Genomic DNA, 22,992 nt, shown 5'->3' with positions numbered 1-22,992 from the left:
TATTGGGAATGGCCTTATCCTAAACACATACTAAGAAATAACTACCGTCCTAAGGTGACCTACGTGTTGCTTGTGGCCTATCTATGGGGTGCAACCTTTAACCTTTAATGGTGTTACCTGTGCTGGGTTTTCAAAACCGCAACTATATATATATATATATATATATATATATAAAACAAAAACACATTGTACTTGTTTATCATTTTAAAAGGTCACAAACGATATTAAAACACAAATTTGTGACTGCATTGTCGAGCCTGTGACCAGCTGTTCAGCTTTGCAAAAAGGAGGGCATAATTGACAAGGCACGCCTGGTTATTCTCTCATGTTTTCCTTCTTCAGCCGAACCATCCGCAAACAGACGTACATCTTGCATGTGTCCTTCGTGGGCTTTTGCACGGGCGCAAGCCACATGTGGCAGTCACCGCACAGACTAACGATAATGTGTGTGGAACCAATTCTCCAAAATTTCCAGCTGCGTGTTTCCATCTAAATCAATTCCATAAGCCCTGGAAAGCTCACCATCCCTGTGGCTGTAGTATTGCAAAGCGAAGATTTAATGCACTCAGACGCTCATGGAGCAATTACCCCTGACTGAACTTTCACAAAAAATATTTTGTTAAAACAGAGATAGTGAGACATTGTATAAATAGACGATCGGGGACAGGGTGACGGAGGGCGATAGGAGAAGGTATTACATTAGCGAAATGGATTCCAACAATGCATGGTTCATATGAAAGAATGAGAGGTTCTTAGGTTCCATTTTCTTTTTGAGTAACGTCCCTAACAGTTGTTTAAAGTGCTTTAAAAAAAAGTTTTAAAGTAATTAATTGCTCCATGTGTTTTATACCTCTCCCAACCCCTGCCTTCCCATGCCTCCTCCCCCCAAGCCCTCTCCCTCACACAGATCTCCCGATGTTCCTGTTCTCTGCTTTTGTACTTGTGTGCTTCTCTCTGCCCATCTTGTCTCCCGCTCCCTTTATTGTATGTTTTGTGTGTCCGTTTTTTTTTTTTAGTGGTTGATGTTAGCTCCTACACGAGCCTCGATGTTGTATACAAATAAATATGTCCTCAAAAGTTTTAAACGTTTTTTTAAAGGTTTTTAAGTGATGCCCTTAACAGTTTTATAATGCGTTTTTAAAGTTTTCAAGTAACGTCCGTTATCAGTTTTTTAAGGTGTTTTTTTTTAGTTTTAAATAATGACCTAAACCGTTTTTGAAAGTTTTTAAAAGTTTTTACGTGATGCCCTTGACAGGTCTTTAATTTTTTTTAAACGTTTTAAAGTGATGTCCTTCGCAGTTTTTGAGGTTACAATGTTTGAAGTAACGTCCTTAGCAGTTTTGTCAAAAGTTTTTAAAAAAAAAGTTTTAAAGTAACGTCCATCATCGTTTAATTCTGAAATCACCAAAATAAAACTATTTATTCCAATAAACACATAAATGAAGCCGAGGGTGAATGACAAATTAAATGGGCTCAGTAAATGAGAATAACTTGGAAGCAGGAGGTTGCAAATTCTTTACAGATGAAAATTATTTTAAAATAAAATTTTCATGGGAAACAGCAGGATATATTGTACTTCAAATGTTAATTGGAAAATTGCATTGCAAAAGAGTTAAGAACGTCTTTGAATTCCCTTCTGCCTTTAACAAAGCGAGAAATTATAGGTTATTTATGGATGTAATGCTTGTCACAAAATAAATGACGGTTGATGTTTTACAAATGTGGCTTCACAGATGGTTACGGGTGATATATCGGCTTTGCAGACTTGTGTTGATGAACATTGAGATCGGCAAATAAATTCCAGCCTGCATGTTCGGAAGGAGGCCATAAGAGAGGCTTACATACACAAGCATTACTTGTAATCTCGAAAATGAGTCTTTGCAAGATTGTAACTCTGCTTTACGTCTGAACTCTTCTTCACGAATCATTGAGCATTTGGAATCTTCATTATATTTTGGGTGAGTATGCAAACAAGATATATATTTTGTAAGAGTTGGCATAGAGAGAGAGGGGGAAGAGGCAACGGACCATGTATTAATTACGTAAGTGGAAGGGAACTACAAAGATAGAATTAAAATTTTGACATGTATGTCGAATATTGGATGGGAGAGGAGAAAGAAACTTCCCCCATAGTTGGTTGCATCATTTATCTGGGGGCACAGCTGTGCCCCTGATGTAGTGCCCCTATTACCAGTCAGCTGGAACTCATTTATGCCAACATGTCCCTGAGACCTCAAGCCAGCCACCTTAACCATCAAGCCAACACCAGACTTACATAATTATTGAGTTAGGTATCATAAAATGTGGATGCAACAAAGCTGCGAAAGTCCAAATGGCCGCTTACTGCGTTTGACTTTCCTTGCACCTAACAAAAGTAATTTTCACGAGCTAATGTTTGGGAATAAATTACTTGCAAACGGTCTGTTCATATAATTGCATTTATAATTACATTACGTGTGTGTTGCCAAATCGATGTTAATGAGCTAATAAGTGAAAGATTTGTTTGATTACCGTGTGGATTCTGCAAGACTTTTCCTGACCTTGATTCTGGAATGAAGCACTGAAGATCCTTGAGATGTCATCATGCACCATCATATTGAGAACATAATATGCAATAAAGATGTTGAATTTAAATAAAATATAAGCTCAAATATAAATATCAGACTTTTTTTTGAAACACATTTTTCTGATGCCATCTGTGTTAGTATATTTTTTTCCCATGGCAACCCCTGTCCCGTATGCTGTGGCTATGGCCCGTGGTTTTCAATTCCATTTCCGGTGTCGATTTGTCTGCCCTTTTCTGATGTCCATACTTCCATTATGCCATGTAATGAGTGTACAAGCTCCTTCATGAACCTTTTAAATTCCTTCCAAAAAAGAGGCAAAAATTGTTACCTAATTGACATTTTCAGTGTCATTCAAATTCATCAAGCCCAGCAACGACACCCTGTTAAAACAACTATTGAGGACATCTCTTCACCCACTGCCCAGATTATTCAGGGCAGCGCGGTCACGATCAGAGTGCTGATCGGTCCCCATGGACTGGCCCTTTCCCTCTTGTCTCTGTCTCCTCTCGCTCTCTCTGTCTCTGTGTGTGTGTGTCTCTCTCTCTCGCCCCCTGCTGGCCGTTTGTGTGTTGAGCGTGGCAAGATGGCGGCTGTGCATGTGTGGTGAGGTGCGAGTTGCTCCGACCTACGATCTTTCTACCCCCTTTTTCTCGTTGTTTTCACCTTTTCTTTTCCATTTTTGTATATCTTCACATTGTCTATTCTCTGTCTGCCCCCACCACTCTATTTTCATCAAACCCGGTACCACAACCCTCATCCTCCCCTCCCATTTTCCTCCTCCCACCTCCCCTTCCTCCACCCGTTCTCCTCATTCCCCTCTCCCCCATTACGTTCCTTGCTTGTGTTGCTGTCTCTATTCTTTTTCCATTTTCTTCTATTTTTCCTCCGAGATAGAGAGAGATAGAGAGATACAGAGATACAGAGATACAGAGATAGAGAGATAGAGAGATAGAGAGAGAGAGACCGACCGACCACGCCTTTCGGTGAGGTTGACGGGTGAGTGGTATTCTATCGGCACTCTAACGAGTGGTGATGGTTTGTCGCCCTTTTCCTCATTGAGAGGTGTGTTTTACCGCGTTCGTTTTCTCGTGCTGGTACATGTTGAGTGGCGTTTTTTGCGGTTTCCCCCCCCCCCTACTTAATACAGAAAGCTGTACCCGACCCCTCCCTTTTCCCCCGACCCCTCCCTTTTCCCCCGACCCCTCCCTTTCCCCCCGGCCCCACCTCGGCTTAGTCCGGGTAATTTGAATTTGTAAAATGTCGACACGTTCCCCGTATGCTGCTTTCGAAGCTCTCACACGGAAGCATGGCGTTGTGTATGTTCCTCCCGATGAGGTTAGTGTGGAACACATCGTTATTGCTATTGGAAATATCATTAGGATGGAAAAGTTCCATGCAGCGTCAAGAATGAATAAACATATCATCGTTTTTTTAGCCGAGGAAAGCCTCGTACATGAGGTTGTTGCGGCTGGTCTGTCCACGGACAATGGACACTTCGTTTTGGTTTCCCCACTCGATACCCGAGCAGTTAAAATACTCCTATCCAACGTCCCCCGTTTCTAAAGAATGAGTCGCTGTTAGCGGAACTATCGCGGTATGGCACGGTCGTGTCTCAGATCAAGATGGCGCCGCTGGGCTGTCGAAGTGAACAGGCGAAGCAAGTCATGTCTTTCCGACGCCAGGCATACATTGTACTTCCCACATCCAACGTGGATAAAGTATTAAACGTGGTATTTAAATTCCGAGTAAAAGATCACGACTACCAAGTATATGCGTCAAACGAGACATTAAAATGCTTCACTTGTGGAAAGTTCGGACATTGAAAACGCTTCTGTCCCCAAACGGCCCCCTCTGTGACCGAGCAGACAGGCTCTCCGGACAATACTGTGTCCCCGCTACCTCTCAACACTGACGAACAAACTACCCCAACTACTGTCTCAGATCCCCCTCTACCTCTCAACAATGATGAACAAACTACCCCAACTACCATCTCAGATCCCCTCTACCTCTCAACACTGACCAACAAACTACCCCAACTACCATCTCAGATCCCCCTCTACCTCTCAACACTGACGGACAAACTAGCCCAACTACTGTCTCAGATCCTCCACTACCTCCCAACACTGACGAACAAACTACCCCAACTACTGTCTCAGATGACATCATACCAAATTTAACGATCGCTGATAATACGAACATCTGGGATGGGAACACAACTTGTTTCTTCATTAATGAAGAGAAAAACACCTCAGAATTCATTTACACCTCGTAAAGAAAAGGTGGTAGTTCTTCAGTCAGACACTTCGGAAATGCCTCTGTCCAACCAAACTACTACCAGCAACCGGTACGAACTGCTCGTGCATGAGAATGTAGATCCCCAAACCTTACCCGAGACTTTCCCCTACAATGCATTGGAGGAAAATTATATTCCTCCTCAAGGGAAAAGTAAAACTGTTCCGTGTCCTCCTTCTGTGAATGATACCGAAGTGCATCAACACCCAACCATAAAAAGAGGAGGAAACCCAATAGCAGAAAACCTGATCGTACCTCCAGTGCCCCCCATTTCTGGGCACAATGAAAATATTCCAACCCCAACCGTACCTGTGCCGAATGTTTTACATAACATGCCTGAGCACACTGGTAAAACTGACAGAGAACCCCAAACTGTTAAACCTGTTACGGGTTCCCCATTTCCCCCCCACTACCCGAGGTTCCTTTAATTCCACTACCCCCTCCTGCTCCTATTAATATGGAGCAGGATGACACCTGCACACCACAAGTTACCCCAGAGCCCCAAGAACTAGTAATTGAAAGTTTCCCGGACAGTGGTTCTGACATGTCCGAGGGGGAATCTTACGAAATTGAGGAGTTCCCGACAACAAATGAATCCAATGTCTTACCAACTCAAATATTAAAATTCCTCAATCACACTTTTAGAAAGAGACGCATAGACATTAAAGATCACTTTTCCGACCTGCACAGTTTTATCCACAAGGCAAGGAACATCATCCGACGGCCTAGTGACCACCATTTCACAGAAGCCCAATGTAGCAGCTTAAAAAGTACATCGTCAGAGCAAAAGATGACTAAAAAAATGAGTTTTGGAAGCTTAAATATAAATGGTGGCACGAGTCAGTTGCACAAACTCCAAGTGGTGAACCTTGCACTACAGGAAAAATTAGATGTACTTTTCTTACAAGAGACCCACACTACTCCAGCATCCCATGCAGAATGGAACGGATGATGAAAATGACCAGTCTTTTTAGCGATTCCAATTCCCGAACTGCGGGGGTGGCTTTTCTTTTGAACCCCCATTTCCGTCCATCAAAACTTTCCTTTAAAAACATAATCCCAGGGCACTTAGCCTCCCTAGAATTTGTTATTAATAACATAAATGTTACTTTGTTTATGCCCCTTCAAATAGCAAGGAGCGGCAACGCTTCTATGCTAGATTAGGGCTTTATATGTGGCAATTAGACCTGCACAGGTGTATTATAATGGCAGGTGATTTTAACTGCACTCTGCAACCAAACCTAGACAGGAACGGTGCGGAACCCCATCCCGGAGCAGCTAAATTATTAGCAGAGATAATAAGAGATTTTAAGCTTCAGGATCTTTGGCGTCAACAAAATCCCACGACGCATCAATTTACCTGGAGCAGGATCACAAACAATCAAGTATCCCTGGCTAGGCTCGACCGGATCTATATAAATTCACCATTTTTCAATCTCTCCCCTACCACTGGAATTTTATCCTCCGGTTTTTCAGAAGATCATCATTTAATATTACTGTGAATTAAGACTCACATCTGTCTTTGAATCGCCATTCTTTCTGGAAACTTAATGTCACAATCTTAGAAAACCCCTCCTTTCAGGCTGCTTTTGAAGACGTATGGTCTGTTTTATTAAATCAAAAACACCAGTTTACAGATCGGCGTTTGTGGTGGGACAATATAAAGGCCCAATGTAGAGGATTTTGCCAACAATTTTGTTTCTTAAGATCACAGGAGGAACGTAGAACAAAGTCTAGTTGAGGCAAATTCTACAAATTCAAACAAATTAAAAAACTCACTCTTCCCCCCAACAAGAACTGAGATTGAAGGAAAAGAAAGCTTTCCTTAATACAATAATTGAGAACCAAACCCAAGGGGCATTAAAAAGATTACGGTTTCAGCAGCTCAACCTTTTGGACACGCCAACCCGATACTTCTTTGATTTTGAATCTAAGGTTCCTCACCCCCAAATTAATGCTCTAAAATGCCCTGACAATTCTGTCATCACTCACCCTGAAGGAATCAAGAGGGAAGCTAGACTCTTTTTCTCCAACCTTTACAAAACAAAGGAAGTTGATTTAAATGGTGTCTCTCACTTATTTGATGGTGTTTCCACCTTAACCCCAGAGCAAAGGCAGAGCCTGGAGAAACCACTCACACTTGAGGAACTCTCCATCGCATTAAAGAGCCTTGGCAAAGGAAAATCACCTGGCATCGACGATTTACCGTCAGAATTTTTTGAATCTTTCTGGGACCTAATTGGCCCTGAACTGCTCTCAGTCTTCCAGGAAAGCCTTGAAAAGAATGAACTTCCTTTGAGCTGCAGAAGAGCAGTACTTACCTTGCTTCCAAAGAAAGGCGACCCTTTACTCATTTCCCAGTGGAGGCCAGTATCATTACTTTGTACTGATTACAAGATCTTTTCCAAAGCTATTGCCTTGCGTTTTTCACCCTTCCTAAAGGACATTGTAAACATGGACCAAACTTATTGTGTTCCTGGTCGTAATATCCATGACAATATTTCTGTTATTCGTGATTTGATTGATGTTTGTGATATCCATCATGAAAGTGTTGGCCTTGTTTTCCTAGATGAGGAAAAGGCTTTTGATTATGTTTCTCATGAATACTTGTCCGAAGTCTTAAATCAAACATATCTGCCCTGCTAAACATAAATAATGAGCTTATGCCCCCTTTTTGTATTATACACAAAGAATTAAGTTAAGCACCCCCCCCGTTTTTTTACAACCTCGCACATTACAAGTTTGTTGTCGTCAAAACAGTGTAATATACCCATGATATTGCTATATTTTCTGGAGAAGTGATATTATGGTCACATAAAAACATAACAATCATGCCGTTTTCAATATTTTATTCTGAATAATTTAAGGTGAAATTTTTTGGGAATTTTAGGCATATTTTCACCTCAATTTAAGTATGGAGCTATAGGTCCATCACGGACAGTGTGGATGACGTTTATGTTTTCTAACGTACAGTCATTGTTCTGAGAAGACCTCTAGCGATCTTTGCGTCAATAACGTGTGTAGGACCCACGTGATCGGATCACTGACTCAACCCTACGTCTCATAGACCCTGTAAGCCGTCGTATGCGTTGCTGTGGCAGGTTGTTCCATTCCCGATGTAATGCACGTTCCAATTCATCCAGATTGGCTATTGGAGGGACCATCTTCGCAATTTGTCGTCCCAACATGTCCCAAACGTGCTCGAGGGGGTTCAACCTGCCACAGCAACGCATACGACGGCTTACAGGGTCTATGAGACGTAGGGTTGAGTCAGTGATCCGATCACGTGGGTCCTACACACGTTATTGACGCAAAGATCGCTAGAGGTCTTCTCAGAACAATGACTGTACGTTAGAAAACATAAACGTCATCCACACTGTCCGTGATGGACCTATAGCTCCATACTTAAATTGAGGTGAAAATATGCCTAAAATTCCCAAAAAATTTCACCTTAAATTATTCAGAATAAAATATTGAAAACGGCATGATTGTTATGTTTTTATGTGACCATAATATCACTTCTCCAGAAAATATAGCAATATCATGGGTATATTACACTGTTTTGACGACAACAAACTTGTAATGTGCGAGGTTGTAAAAAAACGGGGGGGGTGCTTAACTTAATTCTTTGTGTATAAAAGAGGTGTTAGGCAGGGCTGCCCACTTTCAGGTGCATTATACACCCTTTCCCTTGAACCACTCTGAAACACTCTTCATAAGTCTTTGACTGGTTTCACTGTTAGAGGTTTAAACCACACTATAAAGACCATTGCCTGCACTGATGATATATGTGTTTGTATCAAAAACTCTGATGACATTGCTAAGATGATGCATGCTTTAGCACTTTTTAGCAGAGCCTCGTCAGCAAAAAATCAATTGGCAAGACTGAGGCATTGTGGCTTGAATCCCTTACCCAACCCCCATTCTCCCCACCTCCCCCCTCGCCCCTGTCTCTCCCCATCAAGTTTTGGGGAGTTTTTTTCTTGGTCCTGGAGATTTCATCAGGCATAACTGGGAAGGTTTGAACGCATCAGGCATAACTGAACGCATTGGACTGCTTTTAATAAAATAGAAAGCCTACTCTGCCAATTGTGTTACCGTGGCAGAGTATTGGTCATAAACAACCTGGTTACCTTCATTCTGTGGTACAAGGTTTTGGCTCTACAACCACCCGCTGGGTTAGTCGACGGAATACAGAAGAGCTTCACTCATTTTTCCTGGTCTGGAAAGCATTGGCTACGACCGGAGAGATTGAATTTGCCGATATCTGAGGGTGGTCATGGACTTCATTCGTAAAATGCCGAATTATGGCTTTTCGTCTACACACGATATGGTCCTTTTTGCATGAACCTGTTGTGCCTTGGAGGCAACTTGGATGCTGTATGTTGGGTCAAGTTGAGAATTTCGGTCATGTTAAGGAGCTCTTCCTAATGGACTTGGCAAAGTTTGATTTCTCTTCACTCCCTTCTTTCTACCGAAGTTTGTTAAATGCATGGCAAGCTTTCACAAGCCACCGCGATCATACTACGTATGAGAGATCCATGTTTTTTAGCGAGCCACTGTTTTACAACTCACTTTTTGAAGGTTTTGATAATAGCAGGGCCTTCATTCAAAAGTTTGTGGCCACATCAATAACTAAAGTGTGCCACCTTAAAAACAATGCCAATGATAAGTGGCTACGTGTTGCTGCTATTGCCTCAGCGACTGGCGTCAGATCATCTCGCCAAATAGACAGATGTTTAAGGGTGGTGCTTCGTGCCTACGGTACCTCCCAACCTTGGTTGGTTCGTCCTGTCCCTTCCTCTAAGCCGAGCCTCTCTCCTTTCCCCAACCTTCTTTTGTCGGCCTCTGAAAACTTGGAGGCAATAAATTTTGGCCGCTCCTTTTCCTCTTCCAGTGATAAGCGTAAACCCTTGTATCTCCAATGTTTAAAAGCTCTTTTCTCCTCCTTGTCTACCCCAGCACCGTGTAAGTGGTCTGCAGTCCTGCCACACACTCCTCCTTTCTCCCCAAACTGGGGATGGTATTATAAAAATCCTGTGCCAAAACGTGCTGGTGATCTCCAATGGAGAATCACACATTGGATAATGCCCACAAACTCTCTTACTCACCGCTTTTCACAAGCAATAAGTGATTAGTGTCCATTTTGTGGACAGAGTGAAACCTTACCCCATGCGTATATTCAATGCAGTCGTTTAACTCCTCTTTGTATTTTCTTGAAAGTGCTATTTGCACGTCTTCGCTTGATTTCAGTTTTCCAATTTTCATTTTTGGTTCAAGTGGCCCCTTTAACATCCAAGCAACAATTCTTGCAAACTTTTTCATTTCCCAAGCAAAATTGGCGATTTAAAAAACCAGGAAATCAAAGATAAAGAATGATTTGTACAGTACAGATACTGTAGCAATGTTCAGAGCATTTTGCGAAAGCCGGATAAAACTTGATTTTCACTGTTACTCGCTTTCCAGCCAACTTGAACTCTTTGAAAGAATGTGGTGTGTAAATGATTTTTGTAAAATATCTGATGGCCGTTTGGTGCTTTCTCTCGAGTCTTTACTAAATATCCTTTGTACTTTTTTGGTAGCTTAACGGTTTGTTGTCTTTGGGTTCTCCCCTGGCAAAATGTGGTAGCTTAACGTTTTGTTGGTTTTGATTTCCCCGATTGTAAAATTGTATGTAACTAGTTTTTTTAAATTTTGTTTTGACTGTAAGCAATGTTTATTTTATACTTTTGTAATAAAAGGACATAAAGTCAAGTCTCTCTCCCTCTCTAACTGTCGTGGCACTGACTTTGTGAAGGCGTGGTACACCATCCTGGATGTTGGGGATCTCTGGGTCGCTCCTGCTAGATCGATCGACTGTCTCTATGTTGCGGGCTTGTTCGAGAGAACTGTCCAGGACTATACAACAACAACAACAACAACAACAACAACAATTAGAAAGCATCTGAAAATGCAAAGCCCGTCCGGCATCTGTTTGTATTCAGACGTCTTCTTCTTCCGTGTGCTCAAATTAACGAAAACAGTTTAAAGAACAAAGAGCATTAAAAGATTGCAGACCCTTGCCAGGATGTTTGTGAGGTGTATTTTGTGGAGTGTTTTGTATATTCTTTCATTATTTTGTACAACTCCACTTTCATCAGACACGCGTGACACATGACGTCCTCTTTATAAAACTGAATTCAGTATTGTATTTAAAAAATTTTTTTTAATGAGGCTGTCCTCAGGGTCTTTTGGGTCATCGGGGTCTTTTGGTTCATTGGGATGTTTTGAGTCCTCGGGGTCTTTTGGTCTTCTGACTGTTCAAGGTCTTGTGGGTCTTTTGGTCTTCTGACTGTTCAAGGTCTTGTGGGTCTTTTGGGTCCTTGGGCTCCTCTGGTTCTTCAAGGTATTTAAGGATCTTCAGGGTATGTTGGGGGTCTTGGTGGTCTTGAAGGCCTTGAGGGGTGTTAAAGGTTCTTCAAAAGTCCAATGGGTCTCAGCAGTCCAAAGTTTCAAAAGGTACATCCTGATAGTACATAATTAATAGACGTACGTAATTAATAGACAGGATGCCAATGACTTCAAACAGTACATTATTAATAGATACTAGCCGAAACCCGTGGAACATCCACGGAAGGGAGGATGTGGTGTATGGATAGAGTGTACCATTATGGATGGCATAGGGGAGCGCTCATGGGATCTTCTTCTTCCGTTAAGCTCCAATTTTTTCTCTTTATGTTAAGTCCAATCAGTCCTCTCTGCTCGAAGTGCTCAGGCCATGCCTTCCCGCTCTCGTACTTTTATTGCCGTTCGGTGTAGAAAGGGATTGACATATCGTTCGTCTGTTTCAGCTCGTTATCTTTAAGCTTCCTTACGTCTCGCCACCTGCTACACCTCTCTGAGTTACGAGGATTTATGCAACGCACCCCGAGTATCGCAACGTCACTCCATTTAACTTTATTAAAATGACGATAAAGACGTTTCCTTATATATCCTAATTTAAAATGTTCAAGGGAATAAAAAGACCATTTGGTTCACACCACCCATGTTCACACCACTCGACTGTCCAATCAGCGGACGGCTCGCTTCGCCTTCGCCCAGCAGACGCCAATACGATGGCGTCGTAAGATGGCGTCGTATCGGCAGTTAATCGGATGCTTTTGGGCCCCAACGTCGGCTAATTCAGATTTTTCGAGTATGTCTGTACGTGATAAACAAAGAGCGCGGTTCGTAGATCGTAAATCCATTTGTGCCGTGGGCATCGGGTCACTGGGTGCGGCATAAAACGGATAACAAAGTCGAGTCCTTACGGTATTATTATATAGATAATGAAAATTCACATGGCTGGAGAAGATAACATGGTAGAGTTTCTTCTTCTTCAAACACTAACAATTTCTGGCTGCCAGACCGGAAGATCAATAATATTGGAATTTTAAACAAGTGTTCCGCTTTATGACTACTACATTACTTTGAAGTTTCACATCGATCAATGAAGCGGTTCAAGAGATAGGATTTTAAAAAGATTTTCTTTGTGCTGTTACCTTTGCGCTTTAGATCTAAAAAATAATTACTCGACTCTTACGTTTTGATTTGTGAACCAATTCAGTGACCCGATGTGGAAATTCTTTAAATGTCAGGTAAATCAGGTGAATATTGGCGATTTTATGCAATGTTGACCTTTTGATCAAAAAACAATCATATTCTAGCTTTTGATTGGAGGACCTCTGACATTTTGACCTTTCCACAAAATTATTAATTTGCCTTCTCCATATTATCATAATACGGCTTTGGTGAAAATTTGATGACAATATATCAAATGGTAAAAAAAAGTTATTGGACGGACACACATACAAACACACACACACACACACACACACACACACACACACACACACACACACACACACACACACACACACACACACACACACACACACACACACACACACACACACACACACACACACACACACACACACACGATTGCAAAACCCGTCTTCTACTGCGCAGGGTCGGACTAACAACAACAACAACACTGCTAAAAGGGATGATATCAAAGCGAGAATCTTTTGGCTGAAGCATGAACTTAAAGTGATGCAACAAAGCTGTTCACAAAAGGAAATACGAGCAAGGGAAGGGGAAGGGGGAGGGCACTTACAGGATAACTCAGAAAGTGAAGTTACCTTTTATCTATCTAGTCTGGGTTCAATTCCCAGCCCAACTACAAAAGGACGGACGCTTTTCAAGCAGGATATGGCATCACAAAGTGCGTCGTTGCTCAGATGGATGTTACGCCAATTGTCCCATGTGCTAGAATTAGTTGGTGGACATAAAGATCCCACAGTGGATTTTGCAAAATTCCTGTTCCACCCAGTTTTTTTTTTTAAATTCCTGTTCTGACTATGCCTATGGTCCATCAATGTCACCGACTTGGCACTGGTGCTCATCGGACCCAGCACAAGACTGCAGACGAAAACTTAATACGTACCTGGATAATTGGCTCCCATTAGCAGCCAGCCCTGTGAGGGGCCTTGAAAGAAGGAAAAGACCAATCGGCCTGGAATTTGCTCACACCATATTTCACGAGAGCATGATTTCCACCTGCACAGGATACATGAACTATTCCAAAACAAAGCCACTTTTTACGCCATTTACCTCCGAGGCAGGTGCACCAGATGCCCGATATCAAGTGACCCACCTCATCACCCACTCTGAAACATTCTACCAAAAACTTTCCAACTGAACACACCCCGACATTCTTGAGGCTCAAGCCTAGATTTACTGTAATCTATATACCCCGGAGCGGACCGTACTGAGTGGGTGTACTAATATGATAAAAAGGAAATTATTATTCGTTTGCTTCAGAGTCCAGAATTGAAGAGATGTCAAGCGCTAGAAATACCAAAGTTAGCACAAAACATGTACTGTACCTGAAAAAAAAATTGCACAATTTCATCACCGTCTTTTTACATGTGGAAGTAGTTGGACTATTTAACAATCGCAGAGGAAGAAAAAGACCCTGCGAGGAAGACGACTTCGACACATTTACTCCTATTATGTAACCGGTGTGTACCCCGGTTTAGAATAGGTACACCGTATCCCTGCGTGTGGTAAGAGGTGACTAAAGGGGTTGGCGTCAGGAAGGGCATCCGGCCATAAAAACATTGCCTCAAAAAGAGAACCATGACAATTACGACTACATATGGGCAGGGTACAGCCCAAAGTACCCCGTGGGGGACTCCACTCCCGCTCGTCAAAACTCAAGGTGGGGAACCCGATCGAAGCAAGGGTGGAAATCATTTCATTTATGACGACGAAACGTCTGATGCCCGACGTGGAGATCAGTTTCTGAGGTTTGGGACATGGAATGTTGGGACAATGACAGGGAGATCAGGAGAAGTGGTGGAAGTATTGATCAGAAGAAGAGTGGACATATGTTGTGTGCAAGAGACGAGATGGAAGGGAAGTGGTGTGAGAATGGTGAAGGGTAGGCAGGGACAGAAATACAAGTTTGTGTGGCAAGGGTGCCTTCGCTCTTTCACGAGCCTCGATATTGTATACAAAAAAAAAAAAAAAAAGGGTGCCTGGAGGGCGTGAATGGTGTTGGTGTCCTGTTTTCTGAGGAGTTTGTAGACAGTGTGGTGAGTGTGACTAGAGTGAGTGAAAGGTTGATGATGGTGAAAATGATGATTGGAAAGCTCTTGGTGAACATTATCTCGGGATATGCTCCAGAGATTGGTCGGAGCCATGAAGAGAAGGACAAGTTCTGGTGTGCTATAGAGAAGCTGATGGAAAACGTGAAAGATGAGGAAGTTGTTGTGGTAGGAGGAGACCTAAATGGACATGTGGGAAGGAGTATGGACGGTTTTGAGGGAGTTCATGGGGGTTACGGATATGGTGTGAGAAATGGAGAAGATGAAAGGATTTTGGAGTTTGCTGATGGAGCTGATTTGTTGATTTGTAACACTCAGTTCCAGAAAGAGGATAATAAGCTTGTTACATACACGTCAGGTGGGTCGACGACAACCGTTGACTACCTGCTGGTGCGTAGGCGAGATAGGGGGCACCTCCGGGACACAAAGGTGATCCCGGGGGAGGAGGCTGTTTCACAGCACCACTTGGTTGTCTGCGACATAAGGATGAAAGGTGCGAGGAGAGCTCGGCGGGTGAAGTACCAACCGAGAATGAAGGTGTGGAGGTTGAAAGACGTGACAGTGAGGGAGGCATTAAAAGAGAGGCTGAGTATGGTAGAGGATGATGTGGTTGAGCTTGAAAGTGGTTGGATGTCAATGAAAGATAGTCTGTTGGGAGCCGTTGGTGAGGTAGGTGGATGGACAAAAGGACCACCGAGGCACTCGGAAACATGGTGGTGGGATGATGAAGTTGGAAAGAAGATTGACGAGAAGAGGAAGAAGTTCAAGGAGTGGCAGAAGGCGAAGGGTATGGGGGCAGAAAAGGCAGAGCATGAAAGTTATAAGGCAGCCAAGAAGGCTGCAAAGAAAGAGGTAGCAAAGGCACAGGAGGCATGTATGAAAATGTTCGGAGAACGCTTGGATTTGGAAGAGGGTCAGAGAGCGGTATTCAGGATTGCAAAGCAGATAGCGAAAGAGAGGTGCGATGTGATGGGGGTGAGTTGCTTGAAGGATGAAGTGGGACAAATTGTTGTGGACCCAGATGGAATTAAAGGAAGATGGAAGAGATATATGGAAATACTGTTGAATGCAGAGAATGAATGGGATGGCAACATAGAGAGTAACCCAGTTTTAGGACCGGCAGAGAAGATAACCGAGAATGAAGTTGAGGAAGCGATAAAAGCAATGAAGAGTAGAAAAGCGGGAAGGCCGACGGGAGTTGTGGGAGATATGTTGAAGGCATCGGGAAATTGGGGTGTGAAGAGAATGACAGAGATTTGCAATCTGGTGGTGAAAGAAGGCTGAATTCCAGTGGATTGGGAACTGAGTACCCTCGTCCCTCTATACAAGGGGAAAGGTGACCCGCTGGACTGTGGCTCGTATCGAGCGATAAAGTTATTGGAGCATGGAATGAAGGTATTGGAAAGGGTGTTGGAGAGGAGGATAAGGAAGAAAGTGAAGATTGACGAAATGCAGTTTGGATTTATGCCAGGAAGAGGGATGACAGACACGCTTTGTATTGTGAGGCAGTTGCAGGAGAAGTATATGGAGAAGAGGAAGAAGTTGTTTCTTGGGTTTGTTGATCTGGAGAAAGCATTGGATATGGTTCCACGTGAAGTAGTGACATGGGCATTGAGGAAGTTAGGAGTGGAGGAATGGTTGATCAGAGTAGTGATGGCAATGTACAAAAGAGCGCGCACAGCTGTAAGGACGAAGGACGGGAACAGTGGTGAGTTTGAGGTGAAGGTGGGAGTGCATCAGGGGTCGGTACTAAGTCCACTACTATTTGTAGCTGTGATGGAGGTGCTGGCTCAGAACGTAAAGGAGGGTTTACCGTGGGAGTTGTTGTATGCAGATGATCTGGTGTTGATTGCAGAAAGTATGAATGGACTGAAGGAGAAGATGAACAAGTGGAAGGAATGTATGGAGACAAAAGGTCTGAAGGTGAATATCGGAAAAAGGAAGGTGATGGCAAGTGGTAAAGCATGTGGTGAGGTGGAAAGAACTGGGAAGTGGCTGTGTGCTGTGTGCAGGAAGGGTGTCGGAGTGAATTTCATTCAATGTACAATGTCGCTGAGTGGGTTCATCAAAAATGTAGTGGTTTGAGAGGGTCATTAACCAGTGTGGCAGTTACATTCAAGTGTAAGGTGTGCACAGAGGGAGCTGCAGATGGAGGAAATGTTGAGTTGGATCTTGGAGATGGCGTGAAGCTGGAAGGGGTGAAAACATTTTGTTACCTAGGAGACATGCTGAATGGAGAAGGTGGATCAGACTCGGCAACGGTTGCTCGAGTGAGATGTGCATGGAAGAAGTTTCGGGAACTGAGTGGCGTGCTGACGAGGAGGGGAGTGTCGTTGAAGCTGAAGGGAAAGGTGCATGCTGCATGTGTGAGAAGTGGGAAGTGGGTCTCACTATCTGCCATGATCTTTCCTGTAGTGGGGCGGCTTAGCCCAAATATTCAAAAGAATTGTGCATTTTGTGATACAAGCACCAAATTTGGCACACTAGTAGACTATCATATTATGAAAAGATCTGGATATTGGGCCATCTCAGATTCAGAGATTTGATTTTTGCAAGATTTGCAGATTTTGCAAGCTGAGATTGTAACGCCAGGGACGGCCGACTCCTTCCTACGAGCTGCCCACGTCACCCGCACAAGAAGAGCTCATCAAATCACTGCAGCGGCACTGCACATCCTGCAACACCGTGCGTATGAACGCCACTGTATGACATATGCTGATGATGCAGAAGACCTGCCTGAGTTCGAAGACTGGTGTCACCAGAGAGGAGAAGACATTCCCAACTTTCAGTACTGGGCAACTGTGCTGGAACTAGAGATGTTGGTACTGGTCTACGTGCGTTCTCTGCGGCAGGCTTCATTCAGGACGTACCTTGATGCCCTGACGGAACTGGTCCCATGGTTCCATGCCTTAGACCACACACACTATGCCAGGTGGGTCCCTGTTCACCTGAGGGACACGGTTGCACTCCCAATGAAGCACCCAGATGTAGCCAGAGAATTCAGGGCTGGCAACTTCACTGTACAGAAGACGAAGAAGGTGTTCTCTTCGATCCCAATCGAATCGAAATCTTGCAAAAATCAAATCTCTGAATCTGAGATGGCCCAATATCCAGATCTTTTCATAATATGATAGTCTACTAGTGTACCAAATTTGGTGCTTGTATCACAAAATGCACAACAGGTTTGCTATGCTGCTACACTACTGGGAAAACCACATTTCCAAGCTGGCCTCCAAAGCCAGTCGCCGACTGGGCATCCTCCGTCGTGCGAAGTCCTTCCTTGGCACACCTGAGCTCCTCACCACATACAAGGCTTTCATCCGCAGCTCAATGGAGTACTGCTCTACCCTCTGGGCTGGTGCTCCTGCCTCACACCTAGCTCGTCTTCATGCTGTTGAAACCAAAGCGTTCAGAATCATTGGAATCTCCCGCGATGATGCTATCTCCGAGGGCCTTTCACTTACTCACCGCAGGCAGGTTTGTGGTCTTTCCGTCTTCTACCGACTCCTCTCCGGCCTTGCTCCCCCAGCTCTCTCTGGGCTCTGTCCCCCAAATATTCCTACAGGTCGCACAAGATCTGCCTGCAACTCTCTTATGGTTAAACTGCCAAAATCAAGACTCTCTGCTCACCTTCACTCCTTCATTCCTCTTTTCTCCCGCCTCTGGAACAAACTCCCTCACTCTCTTCAATCCCACTCCTCCCTCCAGGTCTTTAAAACGCCTGTTCACCACCATCTCTTATCTTCCCCAACCCAAAACCTTGATCTTTTCTACCCCCGCTAATTTCACCCAAATCCACTTTTTTGAGGTGCCGACTTCTTTCCTGGAAGTCCTTGGTGTCCTTGCGTTTTATACCTATCCTGCCTCCCCCCAGGCCCTCTCCCTCCCACACATCTCCCGATGTCCCTGCTCTCAAATGTTGTGTTTGTGTGCTTCCTCCCCTTCTCTCCCCATCTTGTCGACCGCTCCCCTTTTTATATACTTTGTTTGCTTGTTTGTTTGATTTGTTTGTTTGATAAATGTTAGCTCTTTCACGAGCCTCGACTCTGTATACAGAAGAAAAAAAAATGTTATGATTTATGGGAGTGAGACATGGGTAATGAACGTAGAGCAGCAATGAAGGCTGGAAAGGGTGGAAATGCGAATGGTTCGATGGATGTGCGGAGTATCGTTGAGAGAGAGGAAGACAAATGATGAATTGCGAAAGATGATGGGAATATTGCCTGTGATTGATGCTGTGAAGAGAAACAGGTTGAGATGGTTTGGTAATGTATTGAGGAAGGATGAAAGTAACTGGTTGAGAAGAGTGATGGAAATGAATGAAGAAGGAAGTAGAGGACGGGGAAGACCGAGAAAGACTTGGCGAAAGATGGTCGAAGAAGAAATGCGGGCAAGGGGGTTAACAAGGGGAGATGCAGAAAATAGGGCAAAATGGAGAAGATTGTCATGGGGCCCGCAAGGCTAACCCCTGCTCTTGCAGGGAAAATGGCCTTAACATGCCTGTTGTTGTTTTGTTGTATGTAATGTAGAAGAGGATAGAGATGGATATATCAATGACCTTCAGTCATTTACCCAGAAACCAGAAACTTTCCTGGTTTTGTGTTGAAATATAAATCCAAGCAAGTAAGGGTAAATAAGTTAGTGTTTAATTATATCAGCATTAATAAATCAGTATGAAAAGGATAGCAATTATGTGGTGCCAGAAAATGCAAGATGTCAGGGTGTATAAGATCAAGGTGTTGTTTCATTTGAAAAGGCGCGTCATAAGCCGTCAACTATTTTGAGCATGTGTGCTGCAGCAAAACAGGATGTGCTCCAATGATTCTTTGTTCTGAAAACATGAGCCAAAGGAGTGCAATGTATTTGTGACATAAGCATGGGGAAGGTGGGGGAATGAAATTTGGAAAGCTAGAAGGTTTTCATTCCTGAGTATGCAGCACAGTACGTCACTTTTGCGTCACATCTGGGGGCTTTTTGGGAGATTTTGGAAGGAGAAGGGATTGGGAAGGGAGAGTTGTTTAAAAATCTGCCAATTTTGTAAATATATATATATTACTCCGAATCGGTGTTATCATACAAATCCATAATGGATATTCAAATTCACCTTTTCTATGAGAAAGCCTTGGAGAGATTAAATATTCCCTATTTATTCCCTATTCATGTTTGGGAAGGGAGAGTTGTTTAAAAATCTGCCAATTTTGTATATATATATATATATATATATATATATATATATATATATATATATATATATATATATATATATATATATATATATATATATATATATATATATATATATATTACTCCGAATCAGTGTTATCATACAAATCCATAATGGTTATTCAAATTCACCTTTTGTATGAGAAACAGCCTTGGAGAGATTAAATATTCCCTATTTATTCCCTATTCATGTTTGGGAAGGGAGAGTTGTTTAAAAATCTGCCAATTTTGTATATATATATATATATATATATATATATATATATATATATATATATATATATATATATATATATATATATATATATATATTACTCCGAATCAGTGTTATCATACAAATCCATAATGGTTATTCAAATTCACCTTTTGTATGAGAAACAGCCTTGGAGAGATTAAATATTCCCTATTTATTCCCTATTCATGTTTGGGAAGGGAGAGTTGTTTAAAAATCTGCCAATTTTGTATATATATATATATATATATATATATATATATATATATATATATATATATATATATATTACTCCGAATCAGTGTTATCATACAAATCCATAATGGATATTCAAATTCACCTTTTGTATGAGAAAGCCTTGGAGAGATTAAATATTCCCTATTTATTCCCTATTCATGTTTGGGAAGGGAGAGTTGTTTAAAAATCTGCCAATTTTGTAAATATATATATATTACTCCGAATCAGTGTTATCATACAAATCCATAATGGATATTCAAATTCACCTTTTGTATGAGAAAGCCTTGGAGAGATTAAATATTCCCTATTTATTCCCTATTCATGTTTGGGAAGGGAGAGTTGTTTAAAAATCTGCCAATTTTGTATATATATATATATATATATATATATATATATATATATATATTACTCCGAATCAGTGTTATCATACAAATCCATAATGGTTATTCAAATTCACCTTTTGTATGAGAAACAGCCTTGGAGAGATTAAATATTCCCTATTTATTCCCTATTCATGTTTGGGAAGGGAGAGTTGTTTAAAAATCTGCCAATTTTGTATATATATATATATATATATATATATATATATATATATATATATATAAATATATATATATATATATATATATATATATATTACTCCGAATCAGTGTTATCATACAAATCCATAATGGTTATTCAAATTCACCTTTTGTATGAGAAACAGCCTTGGAGAGATTAAATATTTCCTATTTATTCCCTATTCATGTATCCGCAGACACAATTCGTACGTGTTCGGAAATTATATATATGTAAAATAAAGCATCTCTCTTAGTTCCCCATGGTGCCGACTCTCCATCTGTAGACCCGCTCGGTTCAACCATCAACATGACAGAATGGCCATTTGAGCCACGAACCATATCATGATGGTACTACCACTCTAAGAGTGGTAATAGGTTCCCTGTGAGTACGTGGTGAATCCGAAATTAAAAATTATCTGCACTTTGGGATCAGTGCTTGGTGAGAAGGATGCGTGAGACAAGTGGAGAAAGACACTTTACGACCTCCAGTGCGAAAAATGGTCTCGCCATTGTGGGTCAGCTTTCCAGTCTGGCCGATAGGAGAATTTCCAAGATGCAATTAGTCGGAGCATACGTATATAATACATTCACAATATATGGAATTCGTTGATAGATTTCCCTACACCTCCAGATCTAGTTTACTGACGTTTTTATCAAATGTGCCAGGTTGTTCCCCCATGAGAGTCGTGCTATAATGTATCGCTAACCTCGACATCCTCAGGCTATGCTTCGCATGATTAGAGCATTGTACTTGCTTATGCGTGAACGTCATAACACAATGTGTCTTTCATACAAAAATCCTTTGTCTGAAATGATGTCACTGCGCAAGTGACAAGCGCAGGTAGATATTCTGGACACAAAACGCCTGTAGTGAACATAATGCAATAACATTGCGGCGTAAAGGTCAAAACGGTATTAAACAAGGCCGATTGGGACCATGACCAACACCCGAAGCCCCCATTTGAGGCTTCACTTTTGGGCCATCGATTTCAGAAGGTGCAGACTAAAAGGAGTAGGCCCATGTATACATAATTGCCATTTTGCCTAGGTATGTACAATTACCTTCACACCTTCTCCCCCACACCCCCTTTACGCTACGCATTCATGTGTATAAAGACAAGATAAAAATGTATAACTAGGCATTATTGATATTTAAAAATATTAAAACAAATTTACATATTCTCTTACTGATCATATACGATTTACAGAGTGAAAAATAAAAACGTTTGCACATTTTTTGGATTATTATTTTTTGGACCTTATTTTTGAAGGTTTGGAACACTTCTCACATTTCCGCTCTTGCGTCCATTCTGTAGTTTAAATTTCTTCAGACAATGCCACATGTCCTGTCTTTTGACATAAGTATGCAGCGACAAAGAAGGCAAACCTTGCTCGTGTGACTAACATGTGTGATGTGACAGCAGAAGACCAGCTTGCAGCGGGTGACGATGATTTATTACTCGTGGTCTGAATAACACGTTCGGAGTGGAAAAAGACAACACACAAGAAATGTGTTCAGCACACGTGATCAACAAATGAATCGAATAATCTGCTGAATACGACTGATTCAAATAAGTTCCTTCGCAGATCATTGACCTCAAGGTCACACGAGGGTCATCCATCTGATTCTTGAGACACTCACAGAGGGTCACCGCTCCATTTCAAAAATAAAAACTTCATTTCAAGAATAACCTCTCCAACTCTAAATTCCTATGCTTGACTAAATTCCCATCAGTAGGGGAAATGGCTCACATTGGACCATGCAGAAGAAGGAGGAGCAACATTAGAGGATGAAACGGGATCTGTGTGGGATTTCAACTCTGTCAATCAGCCGGCTAATGACTTCCATGGGTACAGAAAAGGAATGTTATCTGCAGTGGTTCAGCTGCAGGGAGCTCAGCTGAGTACCGTACATGTCACCTGCCCGGCCTGCAAGTGTTGCTGCGACCAATGATCTCTTCCGAACCACTTTATTTTTTCTTTTTCTTTTTGTATACAGAATCGAGGCTCGTGAAAGAGCTAACATTTATCACACAAACAAATCAAACAGACAAACAAAGCATATAAAAAGGGGAGCGGTAGACAAGATGGGGAGAGAAGGGGAAGCACACAAACACAACATTTGAGAGCAGGGACATCGGGAGATCTGTGGGAGGGAGAGGGCTTGGGGGGAGGAGGCGTGAGAACTTTTTTTTGTTTGTTTTTTTGTATACAAGATCGAGGCTCGTGAAAGAGCTAACATTAATCAC

General features: G+C 42.2%; 1 long non-coding RNA gene across 1 annotated transcript in view; it reads left to right on the top strand.

The window, feature by feature from the left end:
- Nucleotides 1–2,588, top strand: part of LOC137422501 (uncharacterized) — a 50,980-nt gene extending 48,392 nt beyond the window's left edge. Inside the window, exons 2-3 of the long non-coding RNA XR_010983487.2 lie at nucleotides 1,764–1,958; nucleotides 2,529–2,588. This is a non-coding gene — a long non-coding RNA (uncharacterized LOC137422501). The remainder of the gene's footprint in view (nucleotides 1–1,763; nucleotides 1,959–2,528) is intronic.
- The last annotated feature ends 20,404 nt before the right edge of the window (nucleotides 2,589–22,992 follow it).

The sequence above is a fragment of the Myxine glutinosa genome, chromosome 2 (assembly GCF_964187855.1).
Source record: "Myxine glutinosa chromosome 2, kmMyxGlut1.1, whole genome shotgun sequence".
In the NCBI taxonomy this organism is placed as follows: Eukaryota; Metazoa; Chordata; class Myxini; order Myxiniformes; family Myxinidae; genus Myxine; species Myxine glutinosa.
Note: the sequence above shows the minus strand (reverse complement) of the source record. Positions and strands in the feature narration are given on the sequence as shown.